Source organism: Mixophyes fleayi, chromosome 5 (genome assembly GCF_038048845.1).
Source record: "Mixophyes fleayi isolate aMixFle1 chromosome 5, aMixFle1.hap1, whole genome shotgun sequence".
NCBI lineage: Eukaryota > Metazoa > Chordata > Amphibia > Anura > Limnodynastidae > Mixophyes > Mixophyes fleayi.
This window is the reverse complement of record NC_134406.1, coordinates 9,110,875-9,132,825: the sequence shown is the minus strand read 5'-3', so window position 1 is coordinate 9,132,825 and position 21,951 is coordinate 9,110,875. Positions and strand designations below refer to the sequence as shown.

The 21,951-nt window shown below is 40.2% G+C and overlaps 1 protein-coding gene across 1 annotated transcript in view; it reads right to left on the bottom strand.

The window, feature by feature from the left end:
* Positions 1–21,951, bottom strand: part of KCNK9 (potassium two pore domain channel subfamily K member 9) — a 123,758-nt gene that overhangs the window by 30,485 nt on the left and 71,322 nt on the right. The gene's annotated exons all lie outside the window — the stretch shown is intronic.

The window sequence follows — 21,951 nt, the reverse complement described above, 5'->3', positions numbered from 1 at the left end:
AGGGACTTGTTACTATGATTTGAAGGGCGCACCAAGCTACAGGTCTCTCCAAAATAAGACTGGCTAATTCAAAGACTGATTATTAAAAATGAAAATTGAGTCATGCTAGTTATGAGTGTCAATATATCTACTTAGCATATTAAATTGGACCTATCAAGTGGTGAGAAAAATCTTAAATTAACAGCAAAGTAAAAGGTAATTACCATTATCTGTTATTAACACACATATCCTTATTGGGAAAAATGAACTATAAAAAATGTGCCTCATACACAGAGACTGGTTGGGCTGGGGGGGCAGGGGGCATCTGCCCCCCAGGATGGTCCCATAGTGGGCTACCTTGGGATGGGTCACTGGGCCACCTGCATTTTTTTCCCTTTAAAATAGTTTGGGAGGGGTGGGCCCTTTCAGGAGCAAATGCCGGATTTGTAGAGGGGCGTTTCCACACCACGCCACTAGTGGGCGTGACCAGCATGCATGGGGGCGTGGCTATCATATTAGACAGTGCTTGGCTGCTCTCCAACTCTTCCTATCCCCATAATATACATGGGTAATGCTGCATGCACTACTGTTAGGTGCACCCAGCTCTCCCTTTTCAAGCAGAGCGGTGTGAAGCTGGGGCAGCATCCAGCCACCTCAATTATACAGTGCCCCAGGCTTGGAGGGGGTTTCCAGGCACTAGGAAATCCCCTCTCGGTTTGCCTATGCCCTTGCCAGTTTAATTTGCACTGGCCCCCACGATTTCTGAGGAGCTGCAGCGCACAGTTTGGGAACGACTGCCTTAGAGACTACTGATATCCTTGGATTTTACAATAATTTAACATACAGTATTGTACTTGAAAATACCTGTGACTGGACGGCTTTCTCACCCTTTCAATAAGCATGCTAATATATGATAAATGCTCTGTACTTAACTAAGTGTCACTAATTAATAAGCATCATGCATCCAATATAATACAAGTTGCAGAGGTAAAGGCAGAGAGCTAAGAAATGATTTTTTTTTTTTTTCTAACAAAACCTGAGGCATTGGGTTTCATAGACGAATGCTCCAGTTGACGTAATTGTATGTGAAACCGAAAGTGACCCACTTTAGAAGGGCTTCAGGCTCATTAGCAATCTCCTGTACATCAATGGATCAATCACTCAGAAGGCGAAAGGCGAGATTACAGAATGTTGACCTACTTGTGATCGAATCATTCAGTGCATGTTTATTCAGCTTTAAAGCATTTATTTATTCATTAAAAACAGCATGAGGCATTCCATGAACTGAGCGCATGTACCTGATGATAAAACTATGACTTGTATCTAAAGCACCAGCGAAGGTGAGTTCTACCCAAACAGCCGCAGAGCCAGACACGCGGTCAGTGCAGTCCTGCAACTCAGGGGGAGGAAGGTTCAGGAATGATTTTTACTTGGGATTTTTGAATAATGGTCTAAACCTTGATATAGAGCTTCCCAATATGTAAAATTGTTTTTTTATGACACTGAAGATTATATATATACAAATGTAAAGTTTGCCTATAAAAATATAAAAAATAGTAAAAATTGACACTCAAACAGGGCTGTCCCCGTGAGGACTCTCTTTGGAACATCCCACTAGGCTGCACGAGCAGAACCAGTAATGTGTGTGCAGCCTAGGATGTCCACGCTGACATATAGGAAACTATAAGTATATACTGTCACTTTACCGCAATCCAGCTCAAATGGGGTCAAAAATGGACAGACAGGGCCAAAGATCCATCCAGCAGCCACACCCCCGTGCAATCATTCCCAGCACCGGCCCCGCAAGAATAGCCCAGGCCTAGGTACTTTGTACCTACCTCTCTTCCCTTTCAGTGTCTCTGTAGACAAATGATACACAAGCTGAGCATGATTGCTACTGCTGATTTTAGGAGCAGTAGTAGCAGCAGAAGCAGCAGTAGTAGTAGCAGTAAAACTAGTAGCAGCAGAAGCAGCAGTAGCAGTAATAGTAGTAGTAGCAGTAGCAGTAATAATAGTAGTAGTAGCAGTAGCAGCAGTAGTAGCAGCAGTATTAGCAGTAGCAATAGCTGCACTAGTAGTAGCAGCAGTAGCAGCAATAGTAGTAGCAGCAGTAGCAGCAATCGCAGAATGGGTAGTAGCAGCAGCTGCAGTAGTAGCATTAGCAACAGTAGCAGTAGTAGCAGGTGAAGTAGTAGTAGTAACAGCTGCAGTAGTAGTAGCAGCAACAGTAGCAGTAGTAGTAGCAGTAGCAGTAATAGTATTAGTAGTAGCAGTAGCAGCAGTAGTAGCAGCAACGGTAGCAGCAGTAGAAGTAGTAGCAGTAGCAACTATAGCAGCAGCAGTAGAAGTAGTAGTAGTAGTAGTAGCAGTAAAAGTAGTAGAAGTCACAGTAGCAGCAACAGCAGCATTACCAATAGAAGTAGCAGTAGTAGTAGTAGTAATAGTATTGATAATAGTAGTTAATAATAACAATAAAGAGAATTATAAGATCACAAAGTTACGGATTTGCAGATCCAGATGGTGGAATAAATAAAATGTTCCGTTAACGTTCGGACACTTTGGAACAACCTCTTTAATATCAACGTTCCCTTTTTTTTCTCTTAATATACTTTTCACTTTAGATTTGGTTTTGTCTTAAATGAATCATAAGAGCGAGTGGACATTGGGACTGTCTGTCCGTTTAACTCTGTTACTATCGTACACTTGAATTTTTTTTTAAAATCGATAGAAACGCGTCTAAGAACGTAGGGACACCTGGAAGGAGCAAAAGTGTCACATTCAAAGTATAGGTGACAAAAAAAATATTGATAGCTCCAACGCTACATTATGTACAAGAAAAATCATTTACATACTGTGCCGTCCCACTCATGAAATGACGATAGAAGCTCAGTTACTTTATTTGTCTATATTAGTGATGGAACAGACAATAAGGTGCTCAGTCATACGGATAGATTGGGGACTCTCAGATCATTGGCAGGAGGAATAGCGTAATAGCTTTTAGTTTAATTGGCCAGCTTCCCAATAGACATTTTATTCAGCATCTCTACATCATTCTTGTGATTGTCTATAGGGAGATGTTGCAGTGATGGTTCGGATCTATACATTGCCTGTTTAATAAGCCGCATGCAAGAGTCTTGCAGCGAGGAACCGATGACACAACGAACTAGGACGTAGGAGATTCATGTTGCATTTTAGTTTACAGAAAACTGGAGCATTGAGTACAAGAAACTGTTACCAAATGCTGTGTGCTCAATGTGTGGTAAACAGAGCCTGAAGAAGACCCCATGGGGCCCTAGGCAAGACACTGATTGGGGCCCCTCTTCTACCCTCTGTTTGACAAAAAAAAAACACACATAAAAATGGTTTGGTGCAATTGTGACCCCCTCAGAGCACACTGGGTCCTTGTAGTTTAGTTTGACTAATGAATAATCCAGCTCTGGTGGTCAATAATGATTCTAGCCGTTTTTAAAGTGTACCTAGAGCTAGTGCTCAATGGAGGCAGCAATTTTATACAGGAGAATGTGTCCTCCCCGGGGGGCATAAACTTACACTTGTGTATTCCTTATGGAATTTTATACCAAAGCGCACGTATCGTCAATACACGATGGAGACAGCGATTCTGTGCCCTGAGCTGATGCTCATGAGAATACAATCTATCAAGTGACCAGAAGGAGGCGCAACACTGAGGTATCAGCTGATTTGTGCTTCATGATAGACGGATGTCACTAGTTCTGAGACATACTGAAAATGGATTGAACTCTCTATATGGGCGAATCCACTCTGTAGACAACACTCGTGCTTTAATAAAACTATATATAGCAATTGCATTTTGCTGTACCGTTTCGCAAGTTCATAAAAAAGCAGTTCTCTCTTTCTCTCTCTCACTCTCAGGCTCTCTCTTATACTCTCTCATCTCTCTTCCTCACTCTCAACCTCTCTCACTCTCTCATTGTCTTAACCTCAGACTTTTTCTCTTTTACCCTCTCTCTCAGCATCTCTCTCACTCTATCTCACTCTCTATGGCTCGCTCTCACTCTCACTCTCTCACCCTCTCTCTCACTCTCTCACTGTCTTATTCTCAGACTCTTTCTTTCTCGTCCTCTCTCTCCTTCTCTCTCTTACTTTCTCTCTCTCTCTCATTCTCTCTCTCTCATTCTCTATCTTACTTTCTCTCTCTCTCTCTCATTCTCTCTCTCTCTCATTCTCTCTCTTACTTTCTCTCTCTCTCTCATTCTCTCTCTTACTTTCTCTCTCTCTCTCTCTCTCATTCTCTCTTTTACTTTCTCTCTCTCTCTCTCTCATTCTCTCTCTTACTTTCTCTCTCTCTCTCTCTCTCTCATTCACTCTCTTACTTTCTCTCTCTCTCTCTCTCTCTCATTCACTCTCTTACTTTCTTTCTCTCTCTCTCTCTCTCTCTCTCTCTCTCTCATTCTCTCTCTTACTTTCTATCTCTCTCTCTTACTTTCTCTCTCTCTCTTTCTCTCTCTCATTCTCTCTCTTACTCTTAGTCTCTTATAATTTCTCTCTTTCTCTCTCACTTTCACTCTTACTCTCTGTCTTACTTTCAGGCTACTTCTTTCTCACCCTCTTCCTTTCTCTCGCTCTCTCTCTCTCTGTCCCATTCTCTCACTATCTCTTACTCTCAGTCTTCATCTTACAATCTCTCTCTCTCTTTCACTCTTACTATAACTCTCTTAATCTTACTCTGAGGCTCTGTCTCTCTCTCTCTTACACTCACTCACTCTCTCTCTCTCCAGATCTCTCACACTTTCTCTCTTACACTTAGCCACTATCTTACAATCTCTCTCTCTTACACTCAGTCTCTCACTCTCGGTCTCTCACTCTCGGTCTCTCTTTCTCTCATGATCTCTCTCTCTCTCTCTCTATTTCCCTTTTACTCTTGTTTACTTTCTCTCTCTCTCTCTTTCACTCTTACTATAACTCTCTTAATCTTACTCTGAGGCTCTGTCTCTCTCTCTCTTACTCTCCCGATCTCTCACACTATCTCTCTTACACTCAGCCTCTATCTTACAATCTCTCTATCTTATGCTCAGTCTCTCACTCTCAGTCTCTCAATCTCTGTCTCTCTTTCTCTCATGGTCTCTCTCTCTCTCTCTCTATTTCTCTTTCACTCACATTTACTTTCTCCCTCTCTCTCTCTCTTTCTCACTCTCTCGCTCTCTCTCTCTCTCTCTCTCTCTCTCTCTCTCTCTCTCTCTCTCTCTCTCTCTCTCGTATTACTAGTTTAAGCATTTATGTCATATTTTAATTATTGTAGAGTGTTAGCTGTTATTAAGATGTAGATCACCATCATGGTCTAGGTCTGCAGGGGGCCTGCTCCGGACATAGATAACCATTCCTTCATACTGATTGAGAGTTACATTGAGGTGCTGGTGTGGATGGGTCACACTGACTAGCACATTCCTAGTGGGGAAGATAATTGAGTAATGATGACACTTTTGGCTCTCAGCGGCTCAGCGGGGTATCAGCAGTGGTTTCATAAATGCAGCTACATCCAATCAGCATTATACGGCTCCTGTTCTCCCCGGATCTGTCAGCGACAAATTCTACATTCCTGGTAAGAGCGCACTTAACATCAAGACATGATTATGCCACTTATTGATGTCAGAATATTTTTTTCTCTTCAATTATCTCACAAGTAATTGTACTGATTGTCTGAAGTTATCAGTGACTTATTCCAAAGTGACACAATTGTATTATCTCTAAGCATTTATAGGGCTCTTATAAAGCTCAAAGATTTCATTCAGTCTGTTTTACTAATTCCTGTTGTTAAGAAGCAATCTACAAATAGGACAAACTTAGATATACTTTTATTTCAGTTAAAGAACTGCTAAACTCCAATATTTTTCATTTCCTGATATGAAGCATGAAGGATATAAAATGTGACCTCCTCCATCTTTATAGCAGCATGGGTAATGGAATGTGATACAAGTCAAAAAGTTGAAATCGCTGTCAGTTAAGCCTTTCTTTACTGACCCTGACCCTATGTGGGGTATTCAACTGATTGCAAGATTTCTTTTAAGACCGCGTTAAGTCATTTTAACGCTGTTTGTTTTTAGCATTTTCGAGCGGGTTAATTATACCCGCGATTCAATTCCATTTGTAGCGCTACGGTTTTTTTTCATGAAACGGTCCTCTCATGCTCCAGTAGAAGGTCTATTGAAAGTATAGGGTGGGCGAGAGGCAGCCGTGTTAAAAGCTATTCAATTGTTTTTTAGCGCGGCGCGTTAAACAGGCAAATATGCTGTTTTATCTCGCACCTCCTTGGGGTGTGAAAAAAAACAAAAACCTCTGAAAACTATTTGAAATCATGTAATAATGAGAAAAAAATAGATAAACTATGTTTATCACTAATGCCTAACATGTAAAAGTTGATCTTCTTGTTAAAAAAATAATGAAATAAAGAAAACCATAAAATAATAAATAAATAAAAATCACTAATTAAATATATTTATGTATGCTTTTGGCACAGATATGTTTGTACTAATGTGTTTTGACATGGTATAGATGATTCTATAGTAAAAAATAGTTTAAAAAAAAATGCTAAAGAAAGTACTGTAATGTAGATATTATCAATAAAATGCATGAAAATGTATGCCAATACTTTTTTTTCTGTTATATATGACTGGGTTAAAACTCCCCTTCACTCCCCTAAAAACTCCCAAACACAATGATTAACGCACGAGAGCAGCGTTCCCTCTTTTTCAATAGAATTGCACGAGTTTTCACGCTGCGTTAACTAAAAACGGTCGCTATAGCAGTTAAAAACCCGCGGGGGATTTATTTTTTTTTAAACGCAGCGGGGAAAAAAAAATCTCACGCCCAATTGAATGTATGTATGAAAACTGCCAATTCACACAGGGTATTTCTGCAGATCAAGTCCATAAGCTTGTCACTAACAGTCTGAGTATTACATTGTGTGTTGCGTTTTTGCAACACTTTCAGTTACTATTTTGTTTTTTTAGTTTATAAACCTATGCCAATTGTCAAGCAGCTTCTTCCAGTCCAATTCTGCCCCCTTTGCCTCAACTAGACGGGAAGCAGAATTTGCAAAACTGATCCTCAAAATATTTGCTTTTTTACGCATTTAGCCGTGTAAGTTTTGATTGTTTGGTCAGCAGAATTTGGCCCTAAGTGTTTCTAGTCCTGAGCAACCATACAACAGAATTAATTGCTCACTGTTGCCCCAGCTCAATTCATTCCATGAAATGGGATTTTATAAATGCAACGCATTTTACCGATTGGTGAAGTTAAAGCACTACTTGAAGGTTGTATGAAATGGCCTCTTTCTCTGTGACTCTCAATCCACATAAAATGTTACAGCAATTTGCCCACCTCTAGCTGCTACCACACAGACAGACAGAAGTGTTGGCAATGCCCTTCCCATGTGAATTTCCCATTTATAAGGAATGGGCCATTCACAGAGGAAAGGCATCAATAAACCCTTTCTTGTCTGATGCAGGCCATCACTTGTTGGGCTGTCGAGCCGTTAGAAGCATTGGCGGATCGAATGCTGTACCCCCGATGTATAATACTCTGTGCAGCGCTGCGGAATTAGTGGCGCTATGTAAATAAATAGATGATGATGCTCACTATGTGCAATTTGTGCAAATTTGCAAACGGGGGAGTGTTGGTGTGACTGAGGGCATAAGAACACCTTTGTTCCTCACTTTACAGAATAAACAAAATTGTATGATTCTAGAAAGATGATGAAGGATTGCGGGAAGGCAAATTTTTTGGATTTTCCTTATCGTCCAGGGGGTCACGTCTCAGCTGAGCTAGCGCTATACAAGTCTTATCAGACTTTTAAGGGGACCCATCTAATTTGCAGTTTTTGCTCCACTCCAAGCAATGTAATAACTAGCTTTACTCACACAAAAGTTACACGTACTGACATCAGACCTGATGTCCCATCACTTGCAATAAGTCTAAGTCATAGATGAGGTAGACCAAGCAATATTTTAGAAGAAACATAGCAAAGCTCTGTAGTGGTAAGGGGTTGATGTGACCTTTATCATTTTGCACAATGCGCCATACCAGATTTTTCTACCTGTCCTGCACACCTATCTTTTATGCCTAAGCAAATATCGAAATAGATGTCATTCTGATTATTCAAATCTATTTTATACTGTGTCCAAAATTTGTCTGCATTAAAATCACATTACATTACAAAGCAAACGCAAATCTCAAAGATTGCATCGTTTGAACGTCTCGCCCCTTCAAAATGGCCCGCTCCGCCCCAAAACTCAATACAAGCAAACTTAGACAGTGATTACACTCAGCAGCTGAATTCGGCTGGTTGAACAGAAATTTAGTTAGTAACAGGTCAAAATCTGACAAATCCCCGGCTGAATTATGCAGTGTACGTCTATCAATCCTGAAAATAGGGATAATGTCAGGGACAGTTCTTTACGTTCACACTTAGGTAGGAGGATTTAGTTGGGAGCCCAGCAGTACCGTTCCCTATTATCCTAAAAATTGGTCTGCTTTCCAATTATTGAGCTCACACATGAAGAAGATTATTCCTAAGTGCCAGTAATTTATTTTTATTGAATTCATCAGTTATGGCTAAAACATTCCCAGGCTTTCATTTGATTATTAAATAATACTCACTGAGCTACAGCGTAGGGAATGGAACAGTTCCGCACGCAGCAATATATTTTAATTCCAACGTGGATGTGTGTCGAATTAGAAAATGGAACAGTGTATCTAGCGCCGGCTTAGAAAGCTCTGTTCTCTATAACTCATCTTTGAAGGGTCTTTATACGTGTGTATTAAATAACAGGCTGTTAAGTAAATGTATTCTCTGAAGGACAATGCACATGGAACAAGCAATGAGCTCAGAGCTTTTGTTTCTCAAGCCACGGTAATTGAATATTACAAACGATTCAGCAGAGACATTTCAGTGTAGCAATTTATATATTTATTGTTTACTAGTGATGAACCAAATTTTCAGAACTGTGAAATATTTTCACTCCTTTCGCATTTGGCTGCAAATTTAACACATTTAAACAGCGGAAGTTGACTTTAATACCCCAATCTCATTTATACTGTTTAGATTCACTCAGTGCTGATCATTTATATATTATTTATTATATTTCATGTTCTGCCTCTGTTAGTTTGTTAAGGGAGTTCCTAAACCAATATAAATCCTGTATAACATACATAATATTTTGCAAGTTTGAAAGTAGAATATAGTAATATTGATGACTTGGATAATCATCATCATCATCATCACTATTTATTTATATAGCGCCACTGATTTCGCAGCGCTGTACAGAGAACTCATTCACATCAGTCCCTGCCCCATTGGAGCTTACACTCTAAATTCCCTAACATACACACACAGACAGACAGAAAGGGAGAGAGACTAGGGTCAGTTTGATAGCAGCCGATTAACCTACCAGTATGTTTTTGGAGTGTGGGAGGAAACCGGAGCCCCTGGAGGAAACCCACGCAAACACGGGGAGAACATACAAACTCCACGCAGATAAGGTCATGGTCAGGAATTGAACTCATGATCCCAGTGCTGTGAGGCAGAAGTGCTAACCACTTAGCCACCATGCTGGATAATAATAATAATAATAATAATAATAATAATAATAATAAAATTAATAATCATTATTAGGATACGAATGTGGAGTGACGAAGTCTGGGAAATGGAGCAACTGCTTGTGACTGCCAAGCAATTGCCGTTATGCGATTGCACATAACTCTTATAAGACATAAATAAATGTATATGTATATTATAAATCCTGCTATATTCAACCACTATTAAATAATAATGTATCAATTCCCTATTATTGTCAAATAATGCCAGACTAGTTCTACAAATGAATACACTTCTAATATTGTGTTTCCCTTCATCAAGTGTGAACTAAGAAACCCAAGACCACTTAAAATGACTAGGACTGACATCATCTTCCCTGGCTTAAAATACACTGACGTTGGAAAAATTCCAGCACAATTTATCACATCACAATAGGAATGTCAGATTGAAACCAGAGTTTATTGAATGACTGTCAAAATGTGTCAGCCGGTGTCAATTCACATGATGCATGTACCCTGCAGATTTGTCAGGTTAGATAATGATGTTACTGTGCAAATTCTGGGGAGCCCAATTTTGTTTGATCATCTTATTAAAGAAAAGAAAAAAGGGTTATATCACTGTCTAAAGCGTCCCCAACCTGTGGCTGTCCGGCTGTTTCTGCTTTCCAGCTTGGGACTTGTAGCTCCACAGGTTGCTTATGCTTGCTTTAGAAAATAGTTGTCGAAATCAGAGGCATTCATGGTGTGCTGGAACTTGTAGTTCCTTAGCCACCTCAAGCATACAGTACCCCAGGCTGGGATGGGGGGTTTCCAGGCACTTGGAACCCCCACCCCTCCCCCCTCAGTTTGCCTATCACTCCAGATACTTTGTCATACCTAATAAGCCACTGACACATTCAACATTCTTCAACAAACCCTCTTGAGTTGCTTCCCATATGTAGCTGGCTACATAGTTAAGGAAAGGAAAGCAAAAAGAAAACTATTAACTTTGCACCTTGGCAAAACCATGTTTCTTTGAAGGGGGAGCTAAATTTAAAAAGTGATTGCAGATTTATCGTTGGGATAGAGCATGTCCTAGATCAACTTTACATTTCAGTATAAAAATAAAGCTATCAAGTACTTGTGTGTTATATAAAAAAAGAGCCAGTATTTATCTTATGTGCAAAAGAATAAACTAATTTGCACCCCTTGCATTGTAACATGGTTTTGTCCAGCAGAAAACGTACTCAATTTTTTTGGCTCTCTTTCCCTAATGTAGTGTCTTGTGAAGGTTATATTTATCGCTGAGTGCAAGCTGGTATTGTTAGGACAATTTTTTTTAAATCCAGGTATATAAAGCAAACTCCAATATGCTTACACATACGGGGGCTGATTCATGTACAAACGCAACTTGGAAGTAAGTTCTGTGTTTAAAAAGAGTTTGTAACTTGTGGGTTATTCAGGCCGTATTAAAGTCCAATCACAATATGTTACAATTTTAATATGGGTGAAAATACCTTCTGCCTACAGAGTAGTTGCAGTACTAAGACACACATAACAGACTTTAATATATGCACAAACGTATGTACAATAAAAGTTCACATCAGAACGCATAAAACTTTTATTTTATCATGAATTGAAATAAGAACAGTTAACTGTGTAATAATTTTAAAAAATTATTATTATTTAATATAAAACTTTTTTTCAAAATGTACATAAATACCACTTCAAATCATACTTGCCAACTTTCCCTTGTTGGCTTCAGGGAGATCCCGGGGAAAGTGGGCGTGCGGGGATGGGGCTTGACGAATTGCATCATTTTGACCCCGCCCCCTGAACGATTAGCACAAATTTGGGCAATTACAGCAGGGTGCGGGACTAACATTACGGAATATTTGCGTCGTTAAGTCCCGCCCCTGCCACTTATCTATTGCAGGGCGAGAAGCGGGAGGTTGCCCTGCTCTCTCGGGAGCCCAGGAGGTCCCCAGAAATGCGGGAGTCTCCCAGACATTCCGGGAGAGTAGGCAACTATGCATTAAAGAAAAGCAGCTAATGAATCTCTAGAGACTGAAATGTCTTTTACATTTTTGTCTCCATTACTGAAGTCATGTTGTCTTACCTGTCAGTCTTTGATTAAATCTCAGTCTTCATGAAAATGGCCACCTCCATAGGCATCAATCCATGGACATAGGACATAATTTCTGAACTGTGTCATCATGCCACAGATGGCGAAGCCAACCACGTCTTGTACTGGCTCAGCATCAGGGAGAATGCCAGACTCTTCAGGGACTGAGGGAGATCACCCCTATTTCAGAGAGTTTCCCTGACATTCAGGGAGAGTTAGCAAGTATGCCTCAAATGCGTACTGTACATACAATGCATTTTTATAGCATATCTTAATTGCATACAGTTGTTCTGTGATACTGGCACTCATAAGTGTAGTTTTTAGTTCACAGACTATGCTTTGTGGATCATCGCTATCAGTTGACATTTACACCTGCCCTGTAGCTTTAAGTTACCGCTAAAAAATAAGCTCACTTACAACCAGGCCCTTTCAGAAGTTCATAGAGGCCCGGGAAACCCCAAAGTAAGAGGCCCCCTACTCTCTTTTTCTTAAAATAAAAATAAAAATGCATTTAAACTGTATTTTAAATTTATTTTAATGCTTAACTTTATTAAAATTTTAAAATAAAATACTGTATACATGTACTGATGTACTGGACTATTGGAAGTGCTTTTCTAGCTTTTGTTTCTGCGAATGCAGCAATCAATTTGGAAAAATCCAACTTTCGCGCCACATCGTAGTTATTTTCGAACATGGCCAGCCAAATAACCTCATGCTTTCTCATGTGTGTGTGTGGATAGAGGGAGTGATAAGCGCATGCGGCGCTGTGCGTTGTGCCAATTTAACCAATTAACATGTTTAGGCGCTAGGTTTGAACTTTTATGACTTGGAAATTGCGAAATTACAAAATGGATAAATACAAAAAAGAAGTCAGAACACAAAAATGTTGATGCCCCCTGCCCGTCGGAGGCCCAGGGAAATCCCCCCCCCCCCCCCCTAGTCCCTCATTCCCCCACTTTGCGGGCAGGGCTTGCTTACAACAAACACAGGACTTCAACCAACCTCATCTGCGCTGAAATGCCCTTACAGTATGTTGCCTACGTCAGCTCCCCTTCCTCCCCCCCCGTCAGCCTCTCAAGTTGATATAAATTACCGCCAGTTGCACTCAGTGGTGTACTGTTTGTTTTTGGGCCTGAGCAGATCGGTATCACGGAAGATACGCTACCCAAATGTACGTACATTCGAACATGACTCAACCCCAGGATGTCTAATAATCATGGAAAGGCGATTCCTTTATAGGATTTATCAGAAACATTTTTTTAGAATAGTTCAGAAAAAAAAAATGTGTTTCTTATCTTTATTTTCTGAATGTAATTGATAAGATTACTGGATAATACAGTAAAGTATTTCACCAACTTCCTACGTTTTAAAATAAATCCACCACTTTCCCGCAGTTGGGATTTTCTCTTTCGCTATTTTCTTAATTCAGCTTCAGATCTTGTTACCCAAAATTAGTGGGATTTCTGCAGACTTGACTCTGTTATCGTCTCTCAAAGCTGGCGGAAGTAGGGATCGATGCTCCGCTAGAGAAGAAAAGTTGGCTCCCAATAGCAGGCACTGCACAGCCATCCAATCAAAACCTAGCAGGAGGTATTACCATATTGTGTCATTAAGTCACGCATACTGAGCGCATCATGTGTTTGTTTTAAACCGCACGTAAATCATCTCTATGTACTCCCGAAGTCAACATGGAACGGAGCTAAAGATATGTGTGGTGTTGACTACGGCCAAACGCTCCTTCCCAGCCCTGTCCCCTCCCCGAAATCATAGGCTGTATTAAGCGGTTGTAATCATTTTCACGATTACCACCATTCTGACATCGAGGAGTCCTCCACTTAAAATCCGAATCTGTGAAAAAACTATTTGAATCTAAGCAGACTTACCTCCGTAGATCTCTGATCGCAGGAGGATGCGGACCCAGGCCCGGAGCTCCCATTAGGCAAGGTTAGGCAGTTGCCTAGGGCGCTGGGCTCTGGAGGGCGCCGGGCTCTGGAGGGCGCCACAGATTCAAAATTCCTTTAAAACTGTGCGGCGACCACTGACCATACCTTTCACGGCCGCCGCACAGCTTAAGATACATCCACAGGGAGGGGGGGAGGGACTATTGCTCACCACCGCCGCCGCCTCTCTGCTCCGTCTCCTCCCCTCCACTCACTGACAGTGTCAGTGAGTGGAGGGGAGCAGACGGAGCAGAGAGGAGGCAAGTTAAGGTAAGAAAAGACGCACATTTTCAAAATCGGCGCTCCCACCCTGCACACTTACACACTATTTTGTAAGTGTGCAGGGTGGGGGCGCCGATTTTGAAAATGTGCCTAGGGCGCCACGGACCCTAGCACCGGCCCTGTGCGGACCGCAAGTTATTCCGACTAGTCAGTTGTCCGTCACTAGACTTTCACGTCATTGTGACCTCTATCACTTTTATATTAAAGCGGCAATGTCAGGACCCCGCAGGTTAAGTGTTTAAACACTTAACCCGACTTTGCCTCTTTAAATTAAAAGTGTTAGAGGTCACAATGACGTGAAACTCTAGTGACGGACACCTGACTAGTCAGAATTTTCTGCACCGTTAAAGCGTACCCAACCCGTAGTAAGTATCCTTTGTGTATGAAGACAGTATTAATTAAATACGTTCATTTCTCTTCTGTCTTCTGCTTGAAAATTAATAAACTTATCAGCATCACTGTAGCATTAAGGGTTAACAATGGGAAGTTGGCATTGAATAAAGAATTCTGAACACAGACAGGATTCTCGTACATTGGTCTTAGCACTTTTAAGTAAGTCCCAGGAGATGTCCACTTTTTATCTCAATCTATACCCCCCAAGTGTTTAGTAGGCTGAATTACATATATTAATTAAATACGTTAATTTCTCTTCTGTCTTCTGCTTGAAGATTAATAAACTTATCAGCATCACTGTAGCATTAAGGGTTAACTGTTGTGCAGTGTCCAGCAACTTTGTTTCCATACAACATACATAAATAACGGGCAACAATTACGATGGGGCAACAATTATTATATGGCACTACAAGTGCCAGCATGCACTTGCACACATGTGCATGCTGGTACTTGTAGTGCCTCAGGTGTGCAATATAAATGGTGGATCTGTCATGAAATAATGTCTTGTCCTCATTATAAATGATTTTTGCTACCGTTAGCAATCAAATATTATTACCCCTCAGTATAACTATAAATTAATTTTGTCCCCACAAACATTAAATAATGATTGCCACAATAATTTATAAATCAATAGTGCCTCCTCTGATGTTCTGAATGAGAAGATATCTCAAATAGCATGTTTGAGCTGACTAGCCTATCAAAAGCTAGAGATGCTCAGGCTCGGTTCCCCGAGAACCGAACACACCCGAATTCCGGCTCGGTACTTTTGCGCACCCTCGGAATTGTAAAAACGAGGCAAAACGTCATCGTTACATCGTCGGATCTCGGATTACATGAGCTTTGGATTCTATAAGTACCGCCCTCCACGGCGATCCAGCACAATTTCACAGAGGGACACAGAAGGGGTAGCACAGTTCTTGGCAGCCTCTAGTGCAGTTGGGCAGCGTCATAGGTAGAATAGAAAGAGGAGGGGTAGCAGTGTTCTTCAAAGTCTCCAGTGACATTCAGGAGAGCTCCATTGCTCTGTTGCTAATTGTCATTGCTGAAATACAAATAATAGGTCTGGCAGGCTTGGTCTTCTAAATCTGCAGTCACATTGCACTGTGTTATATAGGTAACACACAAATAGGAGAGCTCCATTGGTCCATTGCTAATTGTCATTGCTGAAATACAAATAATAGGTCTGGCAGGCTTGGTCTTCTAAATCTGCAGTCTTTGTTTGAAAGTGTATGAAAATAATATTGTGACCTGTGAGGTGGTCAAAATTGACTGCAAATGACTTGAAATCAGTGTTATTGAGGTTAATAATAATGTAGGGGGGGAGGAAAAATATGCGATTTTAGCACAAAAAAAAAAAAGGGATTTTAGAAAAAAATCGGAATCCAAAACACGAAGTTAATCCAGATCCAAAACCAAAACCAGAACACGGGGGACAGTGAACATCTCTATCAAAAACAGGTGTAAACAAAGCTGTCTTTTTTTCTGTCAGTTTTGACCATACTTGCCTACTTTCTTCAGCTCCCTTCTGGGAGCCAGGCAGTTGAGGGGGGCGTGAGGGGGGCGAGATGGCCAAAATCGCATCATTTTGGCCCCGCCCCCTGTGATGTCATGACACAAACGCGTCATTTGACAGCGGGGGTGGGGCCAAACGCCGCGATTCACCGAGAATCGCGGCGTTTGGGATCTAATTCTGCCCACTTCACTAGGAAGTGGGGCACTTCCTAGTGAAGTGGGCAGAATTCGGGAGATTGCCACACTCGCCCGGGAGTCCGGGAGACTCTCGCAAAATGCGGGAGTTCCCCGGACATTCCGGGAGAGTTGGCAAGTATGGTTTTGACTGAACCAACAACGCTTTAGGTGGTTTGAAACTGCCAAACATCACATTCAACCCTTTAAACCTCATTATAGTCAATGAAGCGCTTTGGAGCATTAAAACACAGGAAACACCAATTTTTAGTACATCTACCCCTCAGTAGTATTAGTGATACACAAGTACACTTCCTTGGTCTTAAACATGCACATTAATTCCGCTACACTTCTGGTGCTAACATGAAACAATGCCCCATTCTCCCCCTATTAGTGGCAGCTGTGCGCAGATCTATAATCTTATCTTAATCTCAATGATCTAAAACAATTAATTCAGATAGAGGCAATGTGACAGGTTCTAAAAGAAAAAAAATGGATTTTCATGATATTCCAACAATAGTAATATCATTGTAGTAAAAACAGTTATTATAAATGATGAAAATCTTTTAGAGGTTTTTAGATGCAACAAAATTTGAAAATAAATAAATAAATAAAATAAATTTAATTAATAAATAAAATAAATTGAAATGTTGCATCAAAACTGTAATAAAAAACAAAAGCTTAAATCTCTGAACATTTACAAATATCACTGTCGCTGGTAAACTTTTTTATGATGTTTTCCAATTTTTGGAAAATGAGTTTTTCTTATTTACTTTTGGATTTTTCATTTGTGGAATGTGAATAAATGGGCAATGATTTTCCTGCCTTAAATTTATGTAATGGGAGAAAAAAATAAGCGTCTGCAAATCCTTTTGATTTCGTTGTGGTTGATGCTGGCGCCAGATGGAGATCTCTCACATGAGTAAATACCGCCTTATTTTTCTGCAGCCTATTCACCTGCGTACAGATTGCATAATATTTGAATGTGCCCAGAAGTGGGTTAAAAATATATAACTGACTGGCTAAGCGTTACGTTTCCCAAACTTCAAATCTGGAACAGATGTTCTCCTTTGTCTCCTATTCTCCTGTGGAAATACAGCCAAGGACAGAACTTGTAAACAGCTTTACATAATCCCTGCTTGGCTCGACGTTTTTACTGGTGATGTTGTGATTATTCTTATGGACTTCAACACGCGGGCTCATTCTACGGGATGTGACATTTTATTGATAAATGAATGCATTTATTAGCAAGTCCGATGTGAGCCTTGGATATTAACACATCTGTGTTTGCAATAAGAGTTGGATGGTTTTCATGTTTGTTGTATGAAACACCTCTCTAATCTCCACTCCTCGCATAGGGCTCCCAGGAGTCCGACAGTCACTGTTTCTTCACCCAAAATCTTTAAATAATAATGCTAATTGTCCCACAATTCAGACTCCAAATGTACCCATCATCATCATCATCATCAACATTTATTTATATAGCACCAGCAAATTCCGTAATGCTTTACAATTGGGAACAAACATTTCTAGGCCAATACTGGGTAATACATACAGACAGGGAGGTAAGAGAACCCTGCTCGCAAGCTTACAATCTATGGGACAATGGGAGTTTGAAACACAAGGGCTTGTGCTACATCATATTGCACATTGGACCAGCTAGAATGCAAAGGTACAAAGTATTTAGTGGTCAGAGGGTTGTTGTCTTGTGTTAGCTGTGTAGAGGGTGGTAATTGGGTAAACTAGAGAGATTAAGATGCTGGTTTAGGAATATTATAAGCTTGTCTGGAGAGGTGGTTTTCAGAGAACGCTTGAAGGTTTGAAGACTAGAGGAAAGTCTTACTGTGCGAGGGAGGGAATTCTACAAAGTGGGTGCAGCCCTAAAAAAGTCCTTTAACCGAGAATGGGAGGATGTGATGAGAGTGGAAGAGAGACGCAGATCTTGTGCAGAACGGAGGTGTCGAGTTGGGAGATATTTTGAGACAAGTGAGGAGATTTATGTTGGTGCAATTTTGATGAAAGCCTTGTATGTTAGTAGAAGAATTTTATACTGGATTCGTTGAAGTACGTGCAACCAATGTAGAGACTAACAGATTAACAGGATCATCTGAATTAGGTTCTAAGATGTTTATATTTATTTGGGATTTAAAATTAAGTATTGGGTAGGTTGTAGGACCTTGGAAAAATTAGGTCACATAGTTTTTAATTTCAGAATTATACCAGCCCTGTCCTTGCATGACCATCTCTCTCTGTTTTCCTCTTCTCACTCTCTCCTCCATGACTTCTCTTGTGCTCCACCTCTTTTCTGTAACTTTCCTACTATATCCCAACTTACTGAGAGTCACTTGACTGGTTCCCTACACTTTTGTTAATTTCCCTTTATCCTTTAAGATTGTAAGCCCTTTCGACCGCCAATCAGAAATAACATCAAAACCACCTGCCTGATATTGTGTAAGTCCCCCTTGGGCTGACAAAACAGCTCTGACCCATCGAGGTTTGGACTCCACAAGACCTCCAATGGTGTCCGGTGGTATTTGGCACCAAGACTTTAGCAGCAGATCCTTTACGTCCTGTAAGTTGCAAGGTGAGGGCTCCATGGCTCGGACTTGTTTTTCCAGCACATCCCACAGATTCTCGATCAGATTGAGATCTGGGGAATTTGGAGGCCAAGTCAACACCTGGAACACTTTGTCATGTTCCTCAAACCATTCCTGAACAATTTTTGCAGTGTGGCAGGGAGCATTATCCTGGTGAAAGAGGCCACTGACATCAGGGAATACCATTGCCATGAAGGTGTGTGTGTATGTAACTTCCAATCTCAAGTACCACTAACAGGTCATATTTTCATAATTGTTTTTAATCATGGACAGGTCAGGTAATCTATTTTGTCGGGTCAATAGTCATCCTACCTGTTTCTACGGACAGAAATCCCGAAGAAATAAACATAAGGTTTTTAGTGCACATTTTCTTCAAACGTGGATTGACATTGACCACAATAAGGGGACCTCATTCAAATAGATACCTACACTAATAATTTATATTTATTTCTAAATATTTCCATATACTGTATATAAAATTTTCTAGTGTAGCACTAATTGAAAGTAGCTATGGGAAGAACTCAAGGAGAGTTTCTTACTCCTGTGAACTTGTCCGTCTTTACTTAGCTAATGTTCATAATATTAAAATCTACTATATAAATGCTTAGTGGCGTCTGTCTGTCTGTGTGTGTGTGTGAAAAAAAAAAACCAAGTTGCAGCGCCACCTGCTGGGCGGAGTTATACACTGACCTACTAAATTCTTAGTGTGTGTGGGAAAAAAAATTCAAAAAGGGCTGAAATTTAGTAGGGCTCAAACTCATTTTCGTGAGGTAATTTTACCTCATGAACACACATTAAAAAGGCCGCTTGCGTCGGGAAGTAACGCTCTTCCCCTGAGGAGGCCTGGGCTAGGCCCAAATGCATTACAAGAACCTTTTTAAGACCTTAAGTAGCTTGATTTGACTAGAATGCATGAGTATCATGCACGGGTTAACTTGTATATTTATATTTGTTAAACTTAAAATAAAAAAAAATAAAAAAAGTTATTCTCAGCCAAACTAAACCATGATGACACTACCAAAAATGTTTTGACCATCAAAGTGCAAACTACTTCAGGTCATAAAGGGGTTAAAATAGAAGGGGCCATAGAGAGGTTAAAATAAAAGCTCATAAAAGGGTTAAAATTAAAAGAGGGATACCTGGGAGTATATAGGTGATTTTATCACATGTTTACACAGTTTCAGTTTTTGCAAAGGAACTAAAGGCCAACTTGCTATAATAATTTCTTCCTATGTAAATATAATTTATTTGTAAAGGGTTTTCCCTTAATAAAAAATGTTATTTAAAGTCTATTCAAATTTGGCTTTTAGTCCCACTGTTTTTCTCTTTTAACCACTCACTCGGTGATGATGTCATAGACATCATCACTACAATAGGTGATGACCTAATCTAAGGACGGTGGAGTCTATTATGTACTATTATTATGAACTCACCTCTCCATCCCACCAGCCGAAGTCACATCCCACATCTTTAAGACAGTGACCTAATAAGAGTAACTATCTGCATGGCAAGTCTACAAACCTGCCCTTCACACTCTGCCTGCTCAGTTAGAAAAATGCCACTCTCTCATAACAACCTATTGCAGCAGGTCAAAGTAGAGCATAATGAACATATTTAGTAAGTATAAACATTTCAGTTCCTTCGTGTGTATTTTTCAAACAATCCATTTAATGGCAGTAGACCCACAGTGTGGGATGAGGTGCCTCCCACTGAAATATTCATATAAAGGCAACTGAGTGGGGATCAGAATTGTGCCACAGGCTTAGTTAAAACAACAATCACAATCTAAAGCTGCTATGATTTAACTCAGTGTCCCTATTGAGAGAACAAAAGAATAAAGACCTATTTTCCCTTTACGTATTTCACTTAAAAACTCTTATGGTCAAACAGTGGAAATAAAATTATCCAATATTTGTACATTTCTGGCGATACAGTAGAACTGGTACAATAAGTGGAAACGTTTAGAATTAACTGTACTAGATCTGGTATGTGTTTAAAGTGCTTTTAAGATGAGGAAGGCTTTATACTAGCACAAAACCACTGTACTTAATAAAAGCTCTCGTGTTGGTTCATTCACTGTTTACTGCTTTTAACAGATTCACTAGAGGAAACATTTCCTTAATCACTATGAAGACTGAGCACAAAGAGTTCTCAAAGAGAATTGTATCAAAACACCATAATGGATTAAAACTGTGATATATCTGAAATACTTAAACAATGTCCATACATATAAAAAGCCTCCATTATTATGGTTAAGAAAAGGCTCCCACTGCTGGGGGAAATGACAGAAGAGATGTAGAATGAAAAAATTCCCACTCAAAGAAAGTGAGAGGTTTATATAACACATGGTGAATAAATCGTTACTTTGTAACCTTCGACAACTGCACATTTAAACAGCATACAACATAAAAAGTGAGTGTGATGTACGGTTTTGCTCCTCAGTAATACAAAAAAATACAGTTTTAATTTAACAAATAGCAACAGGCTGAAAAATATCCAATTTCCCCCATATCCCCGATGCCCGTGTTTCCCGTTTCAGGGACCACCAAATAGAAAGCTCTAGAACCTCACAGCACTGGGGTCATGAGTTCAATTCCCGACCATGACCTTATCTGTGTGGAGTTTGTATGTTCTCCCTGTGTTTGCGTGGGTTTCCGTGTGTGTGTGTGTGTGTGTGTGTGTGTGTGTGTGTGTGTGTGTTAGGGAATTTAGTCTGTAAGCTCCAATGGGGCAGGGACTGATGTGAATGAGTTCTCTGTACAGCGCTGCGGAATCAGTGGCGCTATATAAATAAATGATGATGATGATGATATGTGGTTCCTGAAATTGAAATTATCCAAATAAAGGTGCATAAAGAAATTCAGTTAATTTTAATTGGTCTATTTAGAAGAAATCTATTATGGACTAACGGCCATTGTCCACCCAACCATTCCGAATTTGAAGTCATCCCATCTACCTCATAAACCTTAACATTTCTCGCTTGACTAGACAGATCTGTAAAAACATTTATAATTATTTAATTGGCAAAGATGTGTGACAAACGAGGTTTGATGCAGGAGAGAAGTCCAAATATTGACGTCCAATTCACTTACGAGCCCGAACATGACGCTCAACCTTAGACCACCAGGATCATCGTCTGAATTTGACTAGATATTGGGTGGAGCAGTTACTCCCCTTTTGGCTTCATTGTATCCTGTTTGTGTGGTCGACCACTTTTTCTATCATGTCTAGTATCGATTCTACCGATTTCAAACATGTTTGGCAAGACCTGGCCAATAGTTCGATATCAGCTGCAGTATTACATTGTTTGTAGCTGGCTTCAAAGGGGAACTTAACCTATATATAATGTGTTCACAATAATCCCGCTCCCTAAAACTAAATGAGATGGAGGTGCAAATGT